Genomic DNA, 17,779 nt, shown 5'->3' with positions numbered 1-17,779 from the left:
CAATTATCTTTCGAATGCCATTCGGAACATACAGAACTTTTACGAACGTTTCAAAACAAATCCTAGATCTTTTCCGAAAGTTAGGGACATTAAAACTTATAGAACTCTTTTTAAGAACAAAACTCTTTATGCTCATCTCGTTATTCAACCATACAATAAGTTCAACTATATCGAACGTACTCATGTCAGAAGTGAATAAGAATCATAGACAGACTCGGGAACATCTCAAATAGAGCTTCGGAAATCATAGATACATATCAAAAAGGTGAATACGAATCATAAACAAACTCAGAATCACAGAATAGAGTAACCCCAAGATGCATATCATATCTTATTTGGCTCTAGGACATGCCAAAAGAAAGAAAAGGTAAGCCTTACATACCTGTTCCACATCCTATTAGCTACGTTTATTTATCCAAGCTTGCTAGTCTACATTCAAAAGAATTCACACAATCATTAGATTCGTCGTCATACACTTGCTTTAGTTTTTCAAATGAATTCACTCATAATCTGCCGAAATTTCGGCAGCATCTCCCCTGTAAATACAACATCCCCGAGAATCTAACTCGGCCAATTTAACAACAACAAACCCGAGAATTCAACTCGGCCAAATTATCAACAATAATACCAACAATCATATCTCCAACTTCAACAATTATTTCAAAATACATTCTAACATTAACAATTCCTTCTACACAATCCGACGGGGTTCCATTTATACTCAATTCAATCACATGAAATCAAGCCAATGCCAATGATCTCACATTCAAGTACTTGCCCAAGACCTTACAAGCAAAATTCAAGAATACTTCAAACAATTCACACAATATTCAAACAACCCAACCAACATACCACTTCACCCGAAACCTTCCAAATTTAACAAGAACAATAACAACACATTTCCGTCTTTCAATTTCAATTACAACAACCCAACTTACAACCTTCCAAACACATGTCTCACTTCCAAATTCATGGATTATATTTACAACCTACACATTAGCAACTCTATTCTTATAATCATAAGGAACCATACTAATGCCACATTAACTTCTTCCATAATCCACAAACGATTACAACTTCATTTCAAACCATTAAATCCTTATTTTACATCATAGAATCCACAACTACAACAATCAAATACTAAATAAAAATTTGTTCATCATTCCTACACAACATAGCATATACACGGCCAACACCCCAACACACCAAATTCATGATTTTCATTCATTTCTACATACTACAACATGTACAAATCACCCATAACACATGTAAAAGAAGATTGAACACATACCTTTCTCCACTTATCTCTTCACTCGGCTAGGTTCCCAACTTGCACAACAAGTGCTCTACTTACTCCAACAATCACTCCACGTTAAAGAGGACGTCCCAATTGGTTGGAATACTAGAAGAAAATGTTTTTTGGATAAGTTTACCATGGGGCCAAATTTGGCTAGCCATGGCCGAATGCCTTAAACTTTCTTTTTTCTTTCTTTGTTCTTCTCCAAGCTTCTTGATTTGTGGTGATAATTGTGACTAATAAGTTATATATATAGGTACACATAATTCATCCATGTGGGCCAAGCCCACCTTGACTTGGACGGCCACATGGCCAAAATGGTCCATTCAAGAATTTTCTTGAATTCTTTTGTGAAATCCCCATTTTGCCCCTAGCCTTCCTCAATTTTTACCATGAACCATTTTCCGAATTTCCCTTTTTACCCTTAACCTTTCTCAATAATTCCATACTAATAATGTTCATAAATAATATTCATAAGCAACTTGTACATTAAAATAATTTTGGAAAATGGTCTTGCCCTTAACTTTTCGCAATTATCCCGAATTATCCGAACGTACAAAATACGGGCTATAACAGGTGTGTTACGCGCCACACTTATAAACAAGAGGCTGCGGGCATTTTAGGAATAAATGTCCTTCTTTCTTCATAAGAATCGTGCGATAGAGCTATGATATAAGAACTTCTTGTTCCTTAACCGTGTGTTGTGTATTTCAGAAATGCCTGTAAAGAGAAAGGCTACAGCAGCCCAAAAGGGCAAGATGGTGGCAGAAAAGTGGGCTGAAAGAGCACCGCCACCGGTAGTAGAGGAAAGTGAGTCCCAGAGTGCGACTCAATCTCAGTCCTCCCGTTCAGTACCTATATTAGAGGAGCGTGAGGGAGCCTCAGCCCCAGCTCCAGCACCTCTGGCTCCTCCACCGGATGCTTCAGGCCAAGATGTAAAAGAGGCCATTCATTTGCTTACTCAATTGGTTGCTGTCCAGACTCAGCGGCAAAGTACAGGGCAAGGTGATATGGCTGTTAGTGCAAGGGCCCGTGACTTCATTAGCATGAACCCTCCGGAATTCTTTTGATCAAAGTCGGATGAGGATCTTCAAAACTTTATTGATGGGATGTTGAGGATGCTTCGTTTGATACATGCTTCGGATACCGAATCGGTGGAGCTAGCGTCATATAGATTGAGGGATGTCTCAATCCATTGGTACACAGTTTGGATGGCTTCACGGGGAGCCAATGCACCTACCCCGGTATGGCAAGAGTTTGTTGATACTTTCCTCCGACACTATATGCCTCCAGAAGTTCGGCGAGCTAGAGCCGATAAATTCTTGAATTTGAGGCAGGGTATCATGAGTGCCTTAGAGTATAGTCTCCGCTTCAATTCTTTGGCGAGGTATACTTCGGCCATGGTAGCGGATATGGGTGACCGAGTGCACCGTTTTGTGAAGGGCCTAGGGCCACATTTGATGGATAGGTGCTTGACTGCGTCCCTTCGGGACAATATGGATATTGCACGCATTCAGGCTCATGCTGTTATAGCCCGTATATTGTACGTTTGGAAATTCCAAAGTCGTCGTGGAAAGTTAAGGGCGAGACCATTTTCAAAAAGGGTTGTAATGTGCAAGTTGTTATAAAAATTATTTATGAATATTATTGCATGAAAATATTGAGAAAGGTTAAGGGTAAAAATGAAAATTCGCAAAATGGCTTGTGGTAATATTGAGAAAAGTCGAGGGGCAAAACGGGAATTTCACAAAAGTCTTGAAATTTCATAAAATTTCCATGTTGGTTGTGTGGCATAAGTATATGCCCACATTTCTTTGGGGGCTAAAGTGTACCAAGGAAAACATTTGGTCTTCTTTGACCAAATAAGACAATTCAAGAAAAGAAAAGAAAAATCAAGAAAATGAAAGAAAAGTCTAGAAGAGAAAGAAAGGGGGCATGTGACCATAATTGAGGGACTAGGGTGCAAATATGAAAAGATGACTTGTTCATCTTTTATTTAAGAGTTGGAGAGAAAGAAAGAAAGGAAAGAAAACAAAGGAAAAAAAAAAAAGAAAAACGGCCATGGGTGGCCGAAATTTGCCCCCTCAACATGATCATGGAAACATATTTTCTTCAAGCTTTTCTACTAATGGAAAGGTGCTCATTAACGTGGAAGTGTTATTGGAAGCGTTAGATTATTCGTTTTCATCCGTGGCCAACTTGAGGCAAGTTGAGAAGTTGAAGAAGACAGGTGAGTTTTAATCTTGTTTTATGTGTTATGAATGGTTTATATGTGTTGTAGTATGCTAAAATGGAAGAAATGCATGATAGAAATCAAGTTGAAGTTGAGGCCGTGTAAGTGGTGTTGGGCCGTGTGTGTATGTTGTGATGAAAGTTATGAATTAATGTTGATTAGTATGTTTTGAATATTGTAGTGTGAAGAAAAGAATGGAAATCATCCTTAGGTGTGTGTTGAAAAATGAACAAATTGTCGTTGGCATTCTAGTTGCCGTCGTTATGGATTCTATGATGAGAAGTGTAAATTTAATGACTCAAAATAATGTTATGTTGGTTGTGGGATGATTTGGAAATTTATGTGAATTTTATGTAATTTTTGTATTTAGGAGAATTATATTGTTAATGTGTGGGGTAATGGTGTAAGTTGTGAATTTGGGAGAGAAGAATGTGTTTGGTGTAGTTCTCGGGTTTGGAGGCAATTTCGGGTGAGTTGGAGCCCTGTTTGAGTTGTTTGAAATATTGTGTGAATTGAATTTGATATTGAAATGTTGCTAGAATAATTGTTGGTATTGTTATTGATAATTTGGCCGGGTTGAATTCCCGGAATGCTGACAATTGGCCGAGTTGAATTCTCGGGTGTGCTGTTGTTGATTTGGGGCCGAGCCATATTCTCGGGGTTGGTATATTTACAGGGGAGATGCTGCCGAAATTCCGGCAGAATATAAGTGAATGTGTTTGAAAGGTTAAGGCAAGTATATGGTAATGAAACTAATGAATGGATGAATTCTTTTGAATGTAGACTAACAAGTTTGGACGGAAAAGCGTAGCTATTAAGGCGCGGCACAGGTATGTAAGGCTTACCCTTTCATTCTTTTGGCATGTCCTAGAGCTAAGTAGGGTATGACATTGATATGTACCTTGGGTTATTCCATTCTGTGATTCCGAGTCTGTTTGTGATCCGTATGTCCTCCCTAATGTAAGTATCTAATAATCTGGATAGGCGAATTCTGACTTAAGTATTCTGACATCCGTATGTTGACATAAGTATTCTGGTCTGAGAATTTTGACATAGATATTCTGATGAAAGTATATGGCATAAGCGCTCTGATATGAAAAGTTTTGATACAAATACGTATTCTGATCTGAATATTCTGATATAAGTACTCCGATACGGATAATCAGATATGGGTATCCCCAACTTTGATATAAGTATTCTGAAGTAAGTATTCTGACATAAGTACGCTGAGATAAGTATTCTGACATAATCCTTTTGATATAAGAATTCTGGTATAAGTAATCTGTTAGGAGTAATCTGTTAAGGACACTTGGATAGTACGGTAGATTAATCCATTGAGTCTTAGTTATGTGCATTTAGTTTCTCATTTTCTGTTCGTGCATAGAGTCTACTTCCTTCACCGAGTCCCGGGCCGGTTTATATCATGCGCACGGTTCCCGAGATCCTCACCTGAGGGCCCGGCGCCGTATATAAATTCCGAAGTATGATGTGTTCGGTTCGCTGAACTGCCTATATGTATTTGTACATCCGGATATTATGATGTGTGTTAGAGACAGGAGCAAATCTTCTGAAGTATGATGTGTGTGGCGCCTAAGGCCGGGAGGCGCCACGTTTTCCCCGGGTCCTGTAAAGGACCGGATACCGTTCTTGGCATGCATGGTCTGTGTTCCAGTAAGTTGTTTCTGCTATCTTGTATATCGTACATACAATCTGTATATCTGAGTCTGATTATGATCCCGTCTGTTATATTTCTGTACTTTTGAGTCTGATTCTGATTCTGTCTGTTCTACTTCCGTACTTTTGATTCTGATCATGATTTTGTTTACTGTATTCTTGCCTTACATACTCAGTACATATTCCGTACTGACCCCCTTTCTTCGGGGGCTGCGTTTCATGCCACGCAGGTACACCCAGATGAGCGGAAGACTTGGCTAGGAGGTTTCAGCGGGATTGGCGAGCTCCACTTCCCATCGGAGTGTCGCCGAGTCTGAGTATGCATAAGTTATGCTTTCTGATTTGTGTTAGAGACTTTGCAGACAGAGTCGTGGGTACAAAGAGTCAGTTCGTAAGCAGCTTCATATGCCCACAGATTTTGTTTGGTCTGGTTTGAGATCTGTGTCTTAGGCGGCCCTATTTGCTATGGTGGCCTAAGTGGCCTATATGTTCGTATATGTATGTATGTTCAGGCGATGTACATTCCGCCTGCTTACGGCATTTGATATGATATGTTTGATGTGTTTGATACACGTGGCCGCTTAAGACGATGCCTGTTCTCTGTTTCTGTTGAAAGTCCTACTGTATGCTTCATGTGGTTTGATCTGTAAATTGGAACAAAAAAAAAAGTATGAAATGAGAGTCTGAGGGTTCGCTCGGCTCCGTATGCGGGGTCGGGTGCCCATCACACCCTAATAAGGTTAGGGTGTGACACATGCTCAGAACTTAGAAGAAAGTCTGCAATAGCAAAGAAGTGAACGTGAGCATGATAGGGGACATAGCAAGAGGGATAGATCGTCGAGTCCGATGAGTGAGTTTGGAGGCGGGCATAGATAGCACTTTTCTAGACATTCGGGCTATTCTATGATTAGTGTGCCTCCACAGTTTTCAGGCCAGAGATTTGATAGATCCACTCACTCCGGGCCGAGTCAGAGCTTTTCGGGATCTCAGTTTAGAGGTGATTCGGGTCAGGCGAGATCACACGTGCCACGATGTTCCCAATGTGGGAAGTTACATTGGGGTCCATGTTGATCGGGTTCAAATGTTTGCTATTCATGTGGTCGACCAGACCATATTATGCGTGATTGCCCCTCAGTTCAAGGTAGAGGTAGGGCCCAGTCATCAGGGTCAGTAGCCGGGTCTTCAGCATCTGTACGCCCTATGGGGCCAGATTCACATGCGCCAGTCGGTCATGGTAGAGGCAGAGGGAGAGTTCCCAGTTCTAGCAGTCCTCAGCATCGTATTTATGCTTTGGCTGGACGCCAAGATCTTGAGTCTTCTCCTGATGTTGTCACAGGTATATTATCAGTATTTTCTCATGATGTATATGCTTTGATAGATCCGGGCTCCACATTGTCATATGTTACTCCATATGTTGCGGGTCAGTTTAGAGTCAAACCGGAGTCGATCAAGCCTTTTGAGGTGTCCACACCCGTTGGTGAATCGGTAATAGCTAGCCGAGTATATAAAAATTGTGTAATTATGATTTGTGATCGTCGTACCATGATTGACTTACATGAGTTAAAAATGGTGGATTTTGATGTTATTATGGGCATGGATTGGTTGGCTTCTCAGGTGAGAGTTAGGGAGAAAGATATCCCTAAGACAGCCTTCAGAACAAGATATGGCCATTTCGAGTTCCGAGTGATGTCGTTTGGGCTAACTAATGCACCGACAGTATTTGTGGATTTGATGAACAATGTGTTCAGGCCATTCCTAGATCTGTTTATGATTGTATTTATCAACGATATCTTGGTGTATTCTAGATCCGAGGTAGAACATGCGGATCATTTGTGTACTGTCCTTAGAGTTCTTCAAACTCGAGAGTTGTTTGCAAAATTTTCTAAGTGTGAGTTTTGGTGAACTCAGTGACATTTCTGGGACACATTGTTGCAGCCGATGGTATTCGGGTAGATAGCCAAAATATTGAGGCCGTGAAGACTTTGCCAAGGCCCACAACCCCTACGGAGGTTCGTAGCTTTCTGGGCTTAGCAGGTTATTACAGAAGATTTGTTGAAGATTTTTCTTCTATTTCTGCACCACTCACAAAGTTGACCTAGAAATCAGCAAAGTTTCAATGGACAAATGCTTGTGAACGTAGCTTCCAAGAGTTAAAAGGTAGATTGACTTCTGCCCCAGTCCTGACACTTCCAGAGGGATTAGAAGGATATGTTATTTATTGCGATGCTTCAGGTATTGGGCTAGGCTGTGTATTGATGCAACATGGTAAAGTGATTGCGTATGCTTCAAGGCAATTACGAAAACATGAGAAGGATTATCCAACCCATGATCTAGAATTGGCTGCAATGGTTCATGCATTAAAGATATGGAGACATTATTTATATGGTGTCCATGTGGATATTTATACAGATCACAAGAGTCTTCAGTATATCTTCAAGCAGAAAGAGTTGAATTTGCGGCAATGACGATGGTTGGAATTGCTAAAAGATTATGATGTTGAGATCTTATATCACCCCGGAAAGGCAAATGTTGTGGCTGATGCTCTTAGCCGTAGATCTATGGGAAGTTTGTGTGATGTATGACCATAAAGGAGAGAAATGGCTCGTGAGCTCCAGCAGTTAGCTAGCCTAGGAGTTCGAGTAGTGGACTCAGGTAGCAGGGGAACTACTATTAAGAATTCGGCAGTCTCGTCGCTAGTAGCGGAAGTGAAAAGGCGGCAATATGAAGATTCCATGCTAATGCATTACAGAGATACCCTCCCTCAGAAAGAGGAGTCATCATTTGAGCTTTTAGGAGACGGAGTCCTCCGATGCCGAGGCAGATCATGCGTTCCTGATGTGGCAGGTTTATGCCGCCAGATATTGAGAGAAGCTCATTGTTACCGTTATTCTATCCACCCCGGAGCAACGAAAATGTATCATGATCTTAAGTCTATATATTGGTGGAATGGGATGAAGAAGGACATAGCGGAATTCGTAGCTCAATGTCCCAACTGTCAACAAGTGAAAATCGAGTACCAAAAGCCGGGTGGATTGTTGCAAGCTATAGAAATCCCAACTTGGAAGTGGGAGGTGATTAATATGGACTTCATTACAGGCTTACCTCGCTCTCGACGTAAGTATGATTCCATATGGGTGATTGTGGATAGACTCACTAAATCAGCTCATTTCTTACCAGTCCGAACGACGTATGTGGAAGAAGACTATGCAAAGCTCTATGTTAAAAAGATAGTGCGACTTCATGGTGTTCCAGTATCTATTATCTCAGACAGAGGAACCCAGTTTACGACTAATTTTTGGAAGTCCTTCCAAGATGGTTTAGGGACCCAAGTGAGCCTTAGCACGACATTTCACCTGCAGACTGATGGACAAGCTGAACGTACCATTCAGACTCTTGAGGATATGTTATGGGCATGTATGTTAGATTTTGGAGGTAACTGGGATGATCACTTACCACTCATTGAGTTTGCTTATAACAATAGTTATCATTCTAGCATTCAAATGGCACCGTATGAGGCTCTAGATAAAATTTAAATAAATTGCGAACTTGCTACTCGTATATGCTTTCTCGAGATAAAATTTTCCAAACAAGGATAATGCTTCTTACGAATGCCATGGAGGGTATCTCTTAAACTTTAATCCAACATAATGGGTTTGCCCTATCGGTATCGACCCTCAAGACATGTTAAGAATTTATATCTCATTTTCCTCTTTATATTCCTAGAAAAATTTGGGCAGAGGTTCCTCTGTATTTCTTACTATCCCAAAACCTGTACACAGGAAATACCAACCATGCCTCACAGGGCCAACACATATACGTATATATATATCATATCATATCGCCTCATAGCCACACGGGGCTAACAATTTCAAATAAAAGTATAAAGATGCCGAGGCTTACCTCACATGCCCAACTCAAACTGCACCTGCTACACTTTCCTGTTTATTTTTCTTTTCAATCTTCAACTTTATGTTTCAATCGTATTTCAAACACCTTACCCAGCATACATCTTTCATACCATTACTTACCTGTGTACTGTGTAGCTTCCAATATCATCAGTCGTTGTCTTACGTCGATACCGTTCTCCAGCTGCAATCAAGGGTTAGTAAAAAAAAGGAATTCATTTCCTACAGCTGGCTCTATCGCACGATCTAAGATTCAAAGAAAAGTAACACCCTAAATGTCCTGTAGCCTCCTGTTTATAGATGTGGTGCACAACACACCGATAAACAAGACTCTACTAGACACGGTCTGTAGACACTCCGAGGACGAACCGTTCTGATACCACTTCTGTCACGACCCAACCCCGTAGGCCGTGACTAGTGCCCGATCTGGGCACCCAAACACATCTATCAAATGCTATCTCAAATTTTTATCGAACACATTCAAGTATATAGCAGAAGCCGGCAAGGCTATATTTCAAATTTAGATAATTTCCAGAAAAATTTCGGCAGAGTTTCCTTTGTTTTACAGACTATCCAAATTAACCCTGCGCACAGATAATACCAACAATGACCGCCCAGGGCCAACAAAGCAACATTTACACATATGCGGACCGGCCGCCGCGGCGAATGGGATCGCCCAAACACAACATCCCCGCCGTACCCATGAACGAGAATATATAAATACAGTAGTGACAGACTGTACCAAAAGATGGGCTCTGAATAAAAGAGCGCTCCAAATGGCAGAAAAGATATCCTAGACGGACGGATCAGCAAACCTGTCGTCGGTACCTGCGCGGCATGAAAACGCAACCCCCGAAGAAAGGGGGTCAGTACGAAATATGTATTGAATATGTAAAGCCTGAAGTACAGAAACAAAATCATAGTCGAAACAGAACTTGCAGAAAATGAGTGTAATATCCAGATTATCAAATGCATATTTCCAAAACATAAAGAACGTATGCAGAAACACATGCCATATCATATCCGGCCCCCGTCAAGGGACACGGTGAACAGAACGTGGTCGCCACCCCGACACTGGCGCCACAACACATCATGCTCCAGAATAGGGAATAACTCCGTATCATAACATATCATATCAGATGGCCATATCAAATCATATCATGTCATATCAGAATGTGTGTACATGGCACAGCATACTCCACAACCCATGTACAAGTAAACCTGCCCCCTCACATCGAGGCACGGCGAACAATGCAGTGGAATACGCTTGATAACATATCCTGGCCCGGGCTCAGTGAAGGAAACGTTGAGGCATCCACGAATGGAGTAGTGAGAAACTAATGCAAAATAAAATATAGCACATTTACGGAGACCCAGTAGCATAATTCAGATGACAAACCATATGACAGAAGCGGAGCAGTAATCATAGTGTATGCATTTCGGATATCCCAATAGCATATGTCAAAATAAGCTTTTTGTAATCATTTTCATGTTTCAAAATACATTATGGGGCTTATCAAAATAATTCAAACGAATGTCATATATTTCCAGAGACTCAATAAGACCTATCGGATGACAAATCGAAATAATGAAATCGGACAGAATCATAGTGAGTGTATTTCGGATGTCATAATGGATTACAGAGAAATAACCTTTCTACGATCGTTTCCATGCTCCAAAATAGTTTATAAGACTTAAGGGAGCATTTAAAACAATTTTTTTATTTAGTAGTTAGAAGAGCAGTTAAAATATTTCCTTTAGAACCGCTCGAAGACAAATCATAGATACAAAAGGGTAAAATCAGAAATAGTGGTCCACCTCGGGACAACCGAAGCGAAGGGCTCGAATTACGTATATTATGGCTATGGAATCACCTATAGAGGTCCTAGGGACATTCCATAACTTTCTAGACAATTTGTAAAAGTTTACATAATTCTTTCAACCAAACTATCCTTAAAGGATTCAATTCCATTGAATGATAAAGGGGCATTTTTTAACGCGGATTCCGATGAATAGAACGCTTCCCGAGATTCAAATCCGATCCTAGTACACCTAGGACATGTCAAAAGAAGAATAGGGGTAGCTTTACATACCTTATTCGCTCCTTACGCCTCTCCAAATTCAAATCCCGTTTCGTCCAAAATCTACATTTGGTCACATTTACCAAATATTAATCATAAGGCTTAAGAGTCCAATTTTAACCAATACTTGTCTACAGAAATTTGGGCAGCATCTCCCCTATACATAAGGCATCCCCGAGATTTAACTCGGCTCCAAATGTCAACAACCATATCAACAACAATACCAACAACATCAACAATCGAATTAAAACGCATTCTAGCATGAATAGTATTCTTTTCTACATAGTGCGACAACTTCCAATCTAACTTCGCACTTCCAAACCAATATCAATGTTTTCATATTCATTTGCTAATCAAGATCATTCCAACACAATTAGGAAGCATTTCATATCATTCTACAAAATATGTACAAAATATACAAAAATTCCACCAAAATCATAATTCATCCGAAACCTCTAATTTTCGACATAAATATCCATAACACATTTTCATCCTCCAATTTCATTAACAAGTTAACTACATTTATTTTCATCCAAAATTCTCTTCAAATCTCATTCCATAATTCACAATACCAACGGACGAATTTATATCGCTATTTTTCCCGTTCAATCCGTTAAAACTTTAAATAAACTTGTTAGCAATGAAAAGGAGCCTTATACATACCTTAAGAATTCAGCCACCACGTTATCACCCTCCTCCTTGGTTGATTTTTACCTCAAATTGAAGACAACGCGACATACAACACTTTTGTCTTCATGGGCTTCGGGGCTCGGATTTTGATCAAAATTGATTTTTCTTCTTTCCAATACTCTTTTCTCTCTCTCTCTCCAGAACTTTCTGGTCTTCTTTGTATGAATAATGAGGAGAAAGACCTGAAATTTCATTTAAAAAGGGTGTGGGTAATGGGCCTAACCCGGTTGGGCCCGAGTTGGGCCTAGCCCACTGACCTTTCGACCTTAAAACGTCCATATCTCCTTGTACCGACGTCACCTGGGAACCCACGACCTATGGTTGGAAAGCTAATTCAATTATCTACAACTTCTATTTCTTGGTATTTTTCCAAATTCCAAACTTATAATACCGTTTTTTCCCCCAAGTCAGGTCACCCGAAAACGTTTTCTTAAAAATATTCGTTTGGAGGACTTCCACTTTGATTTGGCCCAAGGGTCCTTCTTGAGTTGTGTTTAACTTCACATATGTGATTTATATAATTTGTCACATGTCCCATAAAAAAAATCTTGACGTGTGGGCCCCACCTCAGCTTACAATTAATCCGACGTTCAAAAATACGGGATATAACAGTTTTGTTCACTAAATAAGGGATTCAAGATTTATTTCATTTCACTTCCTATATCACACCCCTTCTCTCTAAAAAATCTCTCTACATTTATTCTATAAGAATTCAAGAGTTATTAGTGATCAACAACATAAACTAAGTGAATCAAGTGCAAGAAAACCCATTAAAGATCGTTCAAGTCAAGAAATCTCATAGGAGGTGAACTAGGGTTTTTGCTCAAGTGAAATATTACCATCCAAGGCTTGTTCCTACAACATCTAAGGTAATATTTATGGTATTTATATATTTTTTAAGGTATTTGAGAGTTGAAATACTTGGATTGTAGAAGGGTATGGAAAAATGGGTCATGAATGTGGAATAGTGCCATTTTGAGTAATAGTTTGAATCGAGTCATGATTCTTGATGTGTTGTGATATAAATATGTTACAAATGATGTTGAGAACATGGGATAGGCAATGTATATGAATGAACGTAGTCGTGTGTTATGACCATGGATATGGGTGAATGGAAGCGAAGTGAGAAATATAGATAATGAGGATGAATAGAAACTATTGTTATGATATTGTGAGTGTATTATTGACGTTTGGGAGTTGATATACGATATGGAGGAATGTCGTATAAATAAAGGAGATGGTGTCCGATTTTCTCTAGTTTTAGTCGTGTATGCTAGCTATCGATTCTAATGATAGTATGACTTTAATGAAGGTAGAAATGTGAGCTTCAGAGGAGAACGTGCAAGTGGTAAATAGTTGAACGGAAAGGTATGTAAGGCTAACCCTTCTTTCATAAGGCATGGTTCTCTGACCAATCATCTGAATCTTCTATAAGTCTATGATGTCCTTCAAATGATTCGATCTTCCGAGCTATTAAGCTCACGATTCTCGATATGCTACGATTGTACTAAGTTCCTCATATGACGAGTAAGCCTATGAAGATAGATGCAATGAATGACGATAATAGCGATGAAAATAACGATGACGATGATGATAGTGATGTTAATAATAAATATGCTTATGAGCTATTATGTATATGTATCTATCTATGACTATTATGGGACCACGAGCTTATAAGGCCGGGTAGAATATGTATATGGTTATGTAACGCGCGCACACCTCTGCAGATGGTACGGATAACCCTGAAGCCTTGGTAGGTCCAGGTAGATGTAACCCTGAAGCCTTGGTAGGGCCAAGTATGTGTAACCTTGAGCCTTGGTTGGCCAAGTATGTATAAAACACCGAACCTTCGTGGTCGGGCATTCTATGTAAATGTTATGTATTTGCTATGGATATGTATATGATATAGATATGAGTATGAATATGAATAATAATTATGTATATGAACATGATTATGGATACAAAATGTAAATGAGTACGGATACGGATATGGATGTTTGTACACGAATACGCGTTAGAAATGGAAGGTCCCTATGAGAAGCAAGTAAGTGCTTATGACGATGATACGACTATCTCCCATCTTATGCTATTTATTATGTTTCTTATTATGCTTCTATATTGATATTTATCATGCTTTACATACTCAGTACATTCTTCGTACTGATGTCCTTTTGTTTGTGGACACTACGTCATGCCCGCAGGTGCACAGGGAGACAGACTTGATCCATAGCTACATTCTCAGGGACTACATAGCGGAGCTCCATTTCATTCGGAGCTATAGATTTTGGGTACTTATTCTTTTGTGTACATAATTATGGGCATAGCGGGGTCCTGTCCCGCCTATATGATATGTTATACTCTCCCTAGAGGCTCGTAGACATGTGTGTATGGTTAGATATGTTTGGCCTTGACGGCCTATATTTTGGATTTCATTTGGTTAGCCTCGTCGGCTTATGTACATTGATATGGGCATAGATGTCAATTATGATATAAAGGTATTGTTGTCCAATGGGACTAGTATGATTGATGAATAGAAATGTATGTTTAAAATATGTGGCTCACCTAGATGTAAGTGTAAAGGTACGCTAAGGGGTGCCCGGGTGGGCTAGCACCGGGTGCCCGTCGCGGCCCCTAGTCGGGTCGTGACATTTTTCTTCCTTCGAATGAAGAAAACATTATTGTTTATACAATATGGACGTTTCTAATCCTCCAAGAAGGGAAATATGTTGTTGCCTGCTCACTTTCCTCTTTCAAAAATTGTCCAAAAATATTAAGATGTTGCAGCTCCATTTTCATTTCTAGCGTGTGAATTATTCTCAAAAGAGATGGCTTCCTATTGCTAATGTATTTGTTGAAAGGTTGCTGCCTTTTTTTTCTAAAATTCTTATTCAACAAATATGACACATTCATAGCAATATTCTTTCTTAAATTAAGTGGGGCCCACGCACATATAAGCTATCCTTACTTGCTCTCATGTAAAGATGCCACATATGCATCATTATACATTGTCATTAGATGCTCTCATTTCCTTTACGACATGTGTAGGAGTTTGTCTCCTACCATTATCCTTTTAACCTATTATAATATTCTTTTATCTCCACTATAATCCAACTTTTAATCAATTCCGCACAAAATAAATTTCTTGGTCTCAACCCACTTAAACATGAACCACTTTTGACACACCTCATATACTTAATATCATAATCATGTGGTAAAATTCTAGTCCATAGCCTCTTTGCCACACATAAAATATTATTTGCAACCATCGTCGACACACTTTTCCGTCTTAAATAATTTCGGGACTTTATTCTTTTTAGACATCGAGTTCTTGATTTCCACGCTTGAATGTGACCAAATCTTCCGAGCTCGAGTAAATTTGCTCATGATGGATGGTTCAATTTCCTAGTCAAAATAGGAGATATTATAGCTTGGACCGTATTTTATTCAAATAAATTTTGAACCTCGATGAAACTTATTGTCCTCGATTTGTTTAACATCCTTACGATACATCTGTACCATCACTCTAACCACCTATAAGCTTAGGGAATAACCTCATTTCCGTTACTAATGCCATTTAACTCGTACACTTTCCAACGCATGAAAACACGGGATGTAACACCCTTGTCGCTGCACATACAAAAAGTATTTTTTCCTTCCTTCAGTTTAATTTCAGTAATTTAAATATGTAGGAGTATTATTTGTGTGCTTTAATGGTTAGATGCTAGTTTAGCTTAGTGTGACCTTGTTGTAATGTTTAATCAATCATGATTAGCAATTAGTTTGTTAGTATAGTCTTGTTTAAATGCCTATTTAACAATGATTAGCTGTAGTTTAATTATTAGTTTGATTCTGTTCATATGCCTGTTCATTCATGATTAGCTGCTGGTTTAATTGGTAGTTTAACCCTCTGTATTGTTGGAATCATAAATATCAACAGTTTGAGCTTATGCCTTTTCAATTCCTGTTTAGTCCACAAATATCATTTGCTAGCTCTTGAATCCTGTTTACATGTTGTCTGCTATCAGTTTAGTGGTTCAGTTCCTATATTACTTACTTTGAGTATAAAGATTAGTGTTTAACTAACTACTCATTAGACTTTGATGCGTTGTTGTACTCCTAGTGTGTTTACATGGCCTACATCAGTCAGAAAATATGATCACTTAAGGTATGATCAACAGAGATAATGCCTCTGTTAGGCCTATACATGACTCAAACCACCTAATCATGCTAATGTTTGATAAATAAGGGATAAGCTGGCCATTAATCTATTTAATTGTGATTACACCTGTTTAGTGTTACATCTGCCTGGCTTGAATACTTTGTGGTTACATGGTGTTTGGATTGGTTAGTCAAACTACAACTTTATGTGTTCTAAATCTGCTACTATAATCCCCCTAGTTAGTTATTGCTTCTATCATCCTGTCTAATGTTTGAATTTAACATGGATTAAACTGATTAGAACTGTGTTGAGCATGGATTCTGTGCATCATATTAGCTAAGCCTATGCTGCTTCTAAAAGTGTCCAAGTGTTATCTATTAGCTTAAGCCTGTCCAAAATAAAAATCTCACATGTCAAGAAACTAGCCTGATTCACATAATGTGGTTTATCTGGTTCTGATTCTATCCTAATCAGTATTGTTTTCCCTATACAATGTTAAGTTAGTGGCACGCCTTAGTTATGTGTTCTTGTTTGTTATGTGGCTGTTTGTATGTGCAGTATAAGTTAGAATAGATCAACCATATTTATATGCTTAAGTCTTATATGGATCAGTCTGCCTGTGCAGTCCATTATTTTGTAAATTAGGTCAAATCTGTATTAGTCTTTATTTGCAGTTTGGTTTGGTTTTAATCTTAAGAGTCATGTGCTTAGCCTGAGTATTCAACATTTGTTGACCATGTTGTGTATATATTGGATGCTCAAATTTGTGGCCTAAATTAACTCATGATTTCTGATTTACCCAAGCTGAATTCATCATGATCAGTTTATTAGTTGAAGTGTTGAAATTTTATATGGTCCATAACCTGAAATCAAAAGCTGTTTTTCTCAGATGTTTTGCTTAAAAGATGATAGTTTATTCCCCTCTAAGTTTGCTAATATGTTTTATAAGTCCTCATTAACTCTGCTTCTGCCTTTGTATTCTTCTCTTTTCTCTGAAGTTTGAAGTTATGATTTACACCTCTTCCCTGTTTGATTATTTGAAATTAGTTGAGTTATGTGGGTTGTAAGCTTGGAAGTATGCCCACCATGGGTATATTAGGAAAGGTTTAGACATCCTCCTTTTGCTTTGTTTCTGGTTTGAGATTCAATCCAGTACCTTTTCTCTTCTCCTTTATGTGTTGACTAAAGAGTGTTTGTACTAAGAGATAAAATGAGATTGATTTTCCCTAACCTTTAAGCCATGACACTCTCAAACTATGCTCATGTAAGCTGTTATTCGTTGACGTTTTATGTCACCACTACTTTTATATGTTGGAAGGTGAGATGTGAACTTGTCTAGCCATTTGGTACCAAATTTACACTAAGAGATTTCTTTTTCCAATCTGTCATTGAGAATGTAGATTGACATAGTTAATTTAGGATTGCAAGAAGTATAATCTTACCTATTTGATCAAAGAACTAAGGGTTCAATCTTGAATATTTGTTGCCAGGGTAGTTTGTGAACCTTGACATAATTAGTTAAGTATCAATTTTACTGCTTGCTGATTTCTCAGTAGCTTAAGTCCTACAATTCCTCAGTTTTTAGTTTAGATTCTTTAAAAAAATATAGGAAGTAAAACCTTTCTTCTTTGCCTTGTCACTTGAAGGTTATCTTTCTTTAAAAACCAAAAGATGATTTTGTTTAAACCTGAAATGAACTTTCTCTTTTTTTTAAACCACACAGATTACGATTGATCTTCC

This window comes from Lycium barbarum, chromosome 6, assembly GCF_019175385.1.
Source record: "Lycium barbarum isolate Lr01 chromosome 6, ASM1917538v2, whole genome shotgun sequence".
NCBI lineage: Eukaryota > Viridiplantae > Streptophyta > Magnoliopsida > Solanales > Solanaceae > Lycium > Lycium barbarum.
Note: the sequence above shows the minus strand (reverse complement) of the source record.